Raw genomic sequence first — 6939 nt, forward strand, 5'->3', positions numbered from 1 at the left:
AATTGCTTCTTCTCCTGCCTCCTACAACATCCAACTTTATCTACCTTCCTATTCAGCCATTTACTTTAATTTTTTTGTATTTTATTCCAGAAAATTGCCCCCAAAATATCTTAAACTCTTTTCTCTTTTATTTTATTTTTATTTTTTGAAGGTCTTCACTTTTTTTTATTCTTATGTAGGAAGACTGGCATTCATCTGTTTCACTGGGTAGAATCTTGAAGAATCCATTCAAGGTCGCTTAGTCCAACTTAATGAAACCGTTGTCCTTCGTGTACTGCTGGAAACACTGGCGGCACATGTTCAGCCTGTATTTCCAGATCAGACTGTGGTGGTTTGAGCAGACGCAGCAGGAGCGGGATCCCTGGCCGAACTTCCTAGGGTGACTCCAGTAGAGCAGCTGGTGACCCATGTTGCCTCACTGACGGCTGACGAGCCAAAAGCCTCTTTCCTCTTTTAATAGAAGGAACACACTGCACACATAGTTCTTAACTTTTATTTTTCTACTTAATTATATAACTAGAAAATCTTTCATTGAACAGAGTGGCTTCATTTTCATAGTTGTACGTTCTTCTGTTGAGTTGATGGACTACAACTTATTTGATTCCCTAATGATTAACCTTGGTGTATTTTCTGCTGTAGAAAAGAATATAATTAATTTCTTTGGGATAGAATTAATTTCTTTGGAATATATAGAAAGCATTTTTATCTTTCAAAATATTTGCATAGCATTCCTTTGAGTGATACCATGATTTATTTATTTATCCCCTTACTGATGGAGCAGCTTGCTTCTGCAATCATACTACTTGTTATATTTTTCTAAGAAGAAAAATATTAATTTTTTAAAATGTACATGTGTCTCAGTTAGGGTTTCTGTTGCTGTGAAGACACCATGACCATGGTAACTCTTATAAAAGAAAACATTTAATTGGGGCTGGCTTACAGTTTAGAGGGTTAGTTCATTATCATCAAACTGGAACATGGTATCATGCAGGCAGACGTGCAGGCGGCATGGTGCTGGAGAAGGAGCTGAGAATTCTACATCTTAATCTGAAGGTCGCAAGAAGTCACTGGGTGTAGCTTGAGCATAAGAGACCTGAAAGCCCACCCAAAAGTAACACATTTCTTCCAAGAAGACCATACCTACTATAACAGAACCATACATTCTAATAGTGCCACTCCCTTTGGGGCCATTGTCTTTCAAACCACTACAATGTTTTATGTGCTACATATGAATTATGACAATTAAAACTGGCAATGCAATGTGAATAATATGCTGAGCTAAAGCTGCCTGGATGTAATGATAGAAAAATGACATGGAAATGTGAGTTCATGAACACACTGAACTGGAATAGTCAGTTGTAAACAGTTTTCGGTTGTCATTTTCAGATACATTCTTTGCTAATTTTGGGGAAAAGCTCTATCACTATGATAGAAATCTTATGAGAAGGTAAGTTAGTGATAAAAATGCTGATTCATATCGGTACACACAATGTACAGAAAGTACTACTTACAGATTATTGTATTTGAATCCAGTCACATATGTTATCAAGGATTGCAGGATTTATTGTAGACGAATAAATGGAAAAGAAGGGGCACACCAGAGAGTATGGCCTAAAAGCATGGCTGAAAATAGTTCTCCCTTGCTCTGAAGTTACCATAGCGTTGGGCATTTACTACTACAAGTGACCAGGTAATTCCTTTTAATGAGAGGAGATTTAAGGGAGCCCTGGATGAAAGACTGAGTAAATGAGAGACACTATGAGTATTTGCCGCTTTTGATGTTGTAGCTCATTGTAAAGCTATTCAGGCATACATCCAAAAATCTATTCGTTTGTTCATGAATACATTTATTTACTTTATTAGTTTATTCATTCCTAGTCAGAGGTAATACTGTTTTGGCTATAAGTATACTACTTATTGTGCTAACAGCTGGAAAATGAACTACAAGATACAGGTCGTATCGTATCATCTTGGAAAGGAACTAATCAATGGGTAGGAGTGTAGGCGGATTGCCTCTTGATTGACATAAGGTGCCTGGCAGCTTCAAGGGAGGGCAACATGCTTTCATTAGGTAAGTGACAATGGCATTTGTCCTGGAGAACAAAGCAAGTGGAGCAAGACAAGCAATATAATAACAGAGTTGGTTCCTAATATGGTGATTTATTGGGCGGTAATGTTGGTGGTTTCATTTAGGGAACAGTCAGTCGGAAGCTGGCGAAGGGAACACTGCCTGCCAACTTTGCACAGGGCTAGAACTTGCACCCCACACAATCTGGTTCCACGTTGTCCACTGGTGGCGAGTGGCCTGTTGGGCAGGTAACCTGTGTCTCTCCAGATGGACACAAAGGATGGATTCTTCACTTTGCTAGTATTCCAAATGCTCTTCCGTTCATAGCTTACTCTGCACCTCACTTCAACAAGTGAGGAACGCAGAACAAGGTCAGTGCACCTCATGGGAATTTCCATGGGAAGGGTGGGTCCCACTCTTCTGGTTTTCTGTTTGCTGCTTGTAATCATGCTACTTGGTGTATTTTTTTTTTTTAGAGAAAAGAATATTTGTAAGTGACTTTTTCAAAAATGCACATTTTATGTGTCATATATGAATTATAACAGTTAAAACTAGTGATGCAATAAAAATAATCTGTCTAATAGAAGCTAATTGGATTGATTGGTACATCTCAGAAGGACAATGCTGGTATTTAAGATATCACTGTAGTCTAGTTTTATTCAATTAAACTTTGGTATCAATAGAAATCTGAACCCAAGGGGGCTGGAGAGATGGCTCAGCAGTTAAGAGCATTGCCTGCTCTTTCAAAGGTCCTGAGTTCAATTCCCAGCAACCACATGGTGGCTCACAACCATCTGTAATGAGGTCTGGTGCCCTCTTCTGAACTTCAGGCATACACACAGACAGAATATTGTATACATAATAAATAAATATTCTTTAAAAAAGAAATCTGAATCCAAATAATTCTGTTATTCCAATATAGTAGCCACTAGTCACATGTAGACACTGAGCACTTGAAATGGAGATCATGCAAATGAGCAAGTGGACTTTAAATTTTGTTTAATTTAAAATATCTTAGATTTGACTTTAAGTGACCCATATGAACTAGCTTCTGCTCAGTGAAGCTTTTTTTTTGAAACAAACAGAATCATAGCATTTAAGCATTAGACTAGAGCTTAAAGTTTGCCACGTGTGGCACTGTGATTTTACCTGTGAGGAGACTAAATTCTAGAAAGTGAAAGACTTTATTCAAGAGTACATGCGTAATAATAAGCAGACAGGAGCTCGGCTTTGCCATCTTTTGACTCTCTGCTGGATGACCACAATTCTGCTATCCTGCCTTCACACTTATGCCTGCAGGACTGTGGCTAGACTCAGTGAAAGATGGTTGATTTGTAGCTTAAAAGGTAAAGCCATGCATAGATAGATCCACAAAACATCCGTCTGTGAGATCTTTGCTAGATATGGTATAAGGTGACAAAAACAGAAAGGAGGTTTCTGGAGGGAAGGGTTTTCAAAATGACATAAAGGGCCTACAGATTATTTGGGAAAACAGAATAGAAGTAGGTTGTACGAACAACTATATCTTCACCATGCTCCCCTCCCCAGTATAAAGTATATATGTTGTTGGTACAAAGTAGTCCATATGGCCAGGTGAGCAGACCTCAGACTGAACAGTAAAAATTTAGGAAACAGCTAAGGGTAAGCTGTCTGGGAGAGCCTCAGAGATAAAGCAAGGCTTAATCTCCCCCTCCTTTATAGCTGAGGATCAACCAAGACATGACCTATGTTCTCATTCTATATTAAAGTGTCTCGTATAAGGACTGGAGCAATAGATGGTTCAGCATTGTGTATGCACAACTTGACATAAATACAACCCGCTGAGGCTGTTTTTGTTGTTTGTATATAGTTTCAAGGCTGACCACTCTGCATTAGACAAGCAGTCCCTTAGTTGACTAATTTTTGAGATATTCTGTCATCCAGGATGATCTACATGGCCACCATGGATCCCACGATGGCCTAAAGTTCTTGACAGTTCTCCTGCCTCAGCACCTGTCAGTGCTGGAATCATAGATGTGAACAACCACGTCCCGCTCCATAGCTGATTTTTTACTTTTGCTTTCTATATTTGTACATGTTGATTTACGTAGCTATCTTGTCTAAAGTCGTAAAACATAAATAGAAAGTAGTTTCATTTCAGAATTGTTTTCCTGTAGGCTGGCAATTGAATAAGCTCAATTGTATTAAACTGTGATTCTTAGCCACAGAAAGGTAAACAACCGTGTTAAGAATCAGGAGGAAGGAACTAGTTACTACAATTCTTTAAGGATAGCTGGGAGATCAGAGTTTCACTTGACTTGCTGCAGCCTTAACCTAGTACTGCATGACCAGATCTCCAGAGATATTTCCCCCAGTTTAGTCTAGATAAATGAGTGTCTTGTGTTCATAGAACATTCCAAAGAGTCAACAGAATGAAACAGAAAGTGTTAGACTCATGTCTGTGTTTGGTAAGGAAGGCATAGACGGAAATAAAATGGGGAAGAGGTTTCCTCTCATCTGTACTTGAAGTCCTTTTGAGAATGTGTTATAATGTTTTTTTTTTTAGCTTTTATCATTTATAAGGGGAAGTTACATTATGTGTATTTTTTCTTCTCCTTTCTTTCTTTCTTTCTTTCTTTCTTTCTTTCTTTCTTTCTTTCTTTTTCTCAAGACAGGGTTTCACTGTACTTTTAGAGCCTGTCCTGGAACTAGCTCTTGTAGACCAGGCTGGCCTCAAACTCACAGAGATCCACCTGCCTCTGTCTCCCAAGTGCTGGGATTAAAGACATGCACCACCGCCACCCGGCTTCATTATGTGTATTTGTATCCATCTAGGCCAAGAAAAAGAACTGAAAATACATCTTTGTCTTATACCCCCATTGTGAAACCTCCTTTTTTTCCTTTTTGCAAATATCTAGTTTTAAAGCTATTTACCCAGTTAATATTAGTTAGAACATTGAGTGATGTTTTTTCTTATTTACATTTATTTATTTTGAGATAAGGATTTGCTATGTTGCCCAGGATATCTTTAAAGCTCCCATCCTTCTGCTTCAGCATCTCAAGTGCTGGTACTTTTGACATTCACCAGCACCCTTGAGTCTTATTATTGTGTTTTAATTAAAAATTTTATTTTATGTGTATGGGTGTTTTCCCTGCATTGTATGCTTGTGCAAACCATGCACAGTTGGTGCTCACTAAGGTCAGAATAGGACATTCAGATCCTTTGGACCCGAATTACAGACAGTTGTGAACAAACTTGGATACTGGGAAGCAAACCCAGGTCTTCTGGAAGAGCAGCCCATGGTCTCAGCCTCCTGGTCATCTCTCTAGCCTGTGAACTGATTTTGTGAGGGAAAACATTTCTCTAATGAAGCCCTTGGGAAAACTCACATGACATCTTCTGCCCTTGTGGTTCTCAAAGGCTAGTGGTGAGATATGCAATCAGGTGCCAGCCAATTCCGAATGTGCTTTGTAGGTGTGCTTTGATAAGGAAGAAAACTAATCTAGCTCGATGCAGGGACTCACTGATTTGAATTCCACATCAGTTTGTTCCAAGTCCTTCTTGTGCTCCGATTGAAGTTGTCAGAACCGCTGATTCATAAAACTCCGAGGTCATGAACTGGTAGGGTCAGAACTGGCCTGGTGTAGAGGCTATGGAAACTTGATTCATCTGCGGGGGCTTCTGGGGAAGATTTCAAGGGTCATTTTCTCCTCTCAATGGAAGGACTCGATGCAATTGTGAATTTATTATATAGAATCCATGCCAGAGAAGGATCTGAAAAATAACTTCATGTACTTTTGGTTTTGTTTGCTCATTTCTCAGGAGGGATCTCTGGTTTGCCAGTTTGATTTCTTAAACTCCTTTCCGCTGCAAGTAGTCTGTTCAAAATACTGCCAAAAATATTTCATTCAACTTGGGAAATCTAAGATGAGACAAGTGCTTACTAATCTTCAAATTTATAAATCAGTTTCTCATCCTCAGAGGAATTTTTTTTTGAAAAAGATATTTCCTGTACCATTATTACTTCCTTTGATCTCATACTGTGTTTGGTTTTTCAGATAAGGGAGGCCAATAATTCCTCAGCTATAAATTCAGAAATGTAGATAGCTATCATATATTGTATGACATGTAATTCATTATTCAGCTGTGAATAACCACTGTGATCTTATAAGAATTCTTTCCCAGTTCATCTCTTCCTGGTTCACTGAATTTCTACAGCCCTTGAGGGTATTTTTGTGTCCAAGAGGGTTAAACGATTCTTGATATCATTTAGTGGCAGGCAACATTTGAATTAAAACACGTAAACCTGTCTTAGGGGGAAAAAAAATCTAAATTTGTTGCTTAGTTATTTTTATTTTCTCCAATGAGGGGGCCCTCCTCTCTCTGATGTGCCTAGTAATTTTCATTTTTGCCTTTTAGATAAATGGGATGGCTGCGAAGAAGCGGGGTTTAATCTCCATGAATCTCAAGATTAAGTGTTTACTGACATTCCGTCGTTTCTCCTCTATCCAGCTTAGAATGTACCCTCGAACTATTTACCCACATAAAGACTTCTTGGAATGTGGCAGGAAACAAAAGATGGTTTCAGGGTCCCATTGCGTACTTAAGTACCAGTCTTCTCACAGTGTTTCGTTCACAAAATGAAGCAGCCTGGAGATGCTTGGAAGACTGCTTTCCCAATATGGAGTCTCTGGCCAGCTGAAATTCCACCTGCTGAGCTGTAACACTGTAGAGATTGTTTTCCAGTGGATATTTTTTTTTGCAACTTTCTGTTTGGTGCTCAATAAAACAGATTGTATTACTGTGAGGGAAAAATTTAAGTTGCTGCTCATTTGAGTATTAATCTATCAAAAATATTTCCTGGACTTATTTTTACAAACCAACAAAGGAA

General features: G+C 38.7%; 1 pseudogene; it reads right to left on the reverse strand.

Moving 5' to 3' along the window:
* Window positions 1-238: 238 nt before the first annotated feature.
* On the reverse strand, window positions 239-419 carry LOC125414023 (small ribosomal subunit protein uS14 pseudogene; annotated as a pseudogene).
* Window positions 420-6939: the final 6520 nt, after the last annotated feature.

This window comes from Myodes glareolus, chromosome 23 (genome assembly GCF_982192425.1).
Source record: "Myodes glareolus chromosome 23, mMyoGla1.1, whole genome shotgun sequence".
NCBI classification, from domain to species: Eukaryota; Metazoa; Chordata; class Mammalia; order Rodentia; family Cricetidae; genus Myodes; species Myodes glareolus.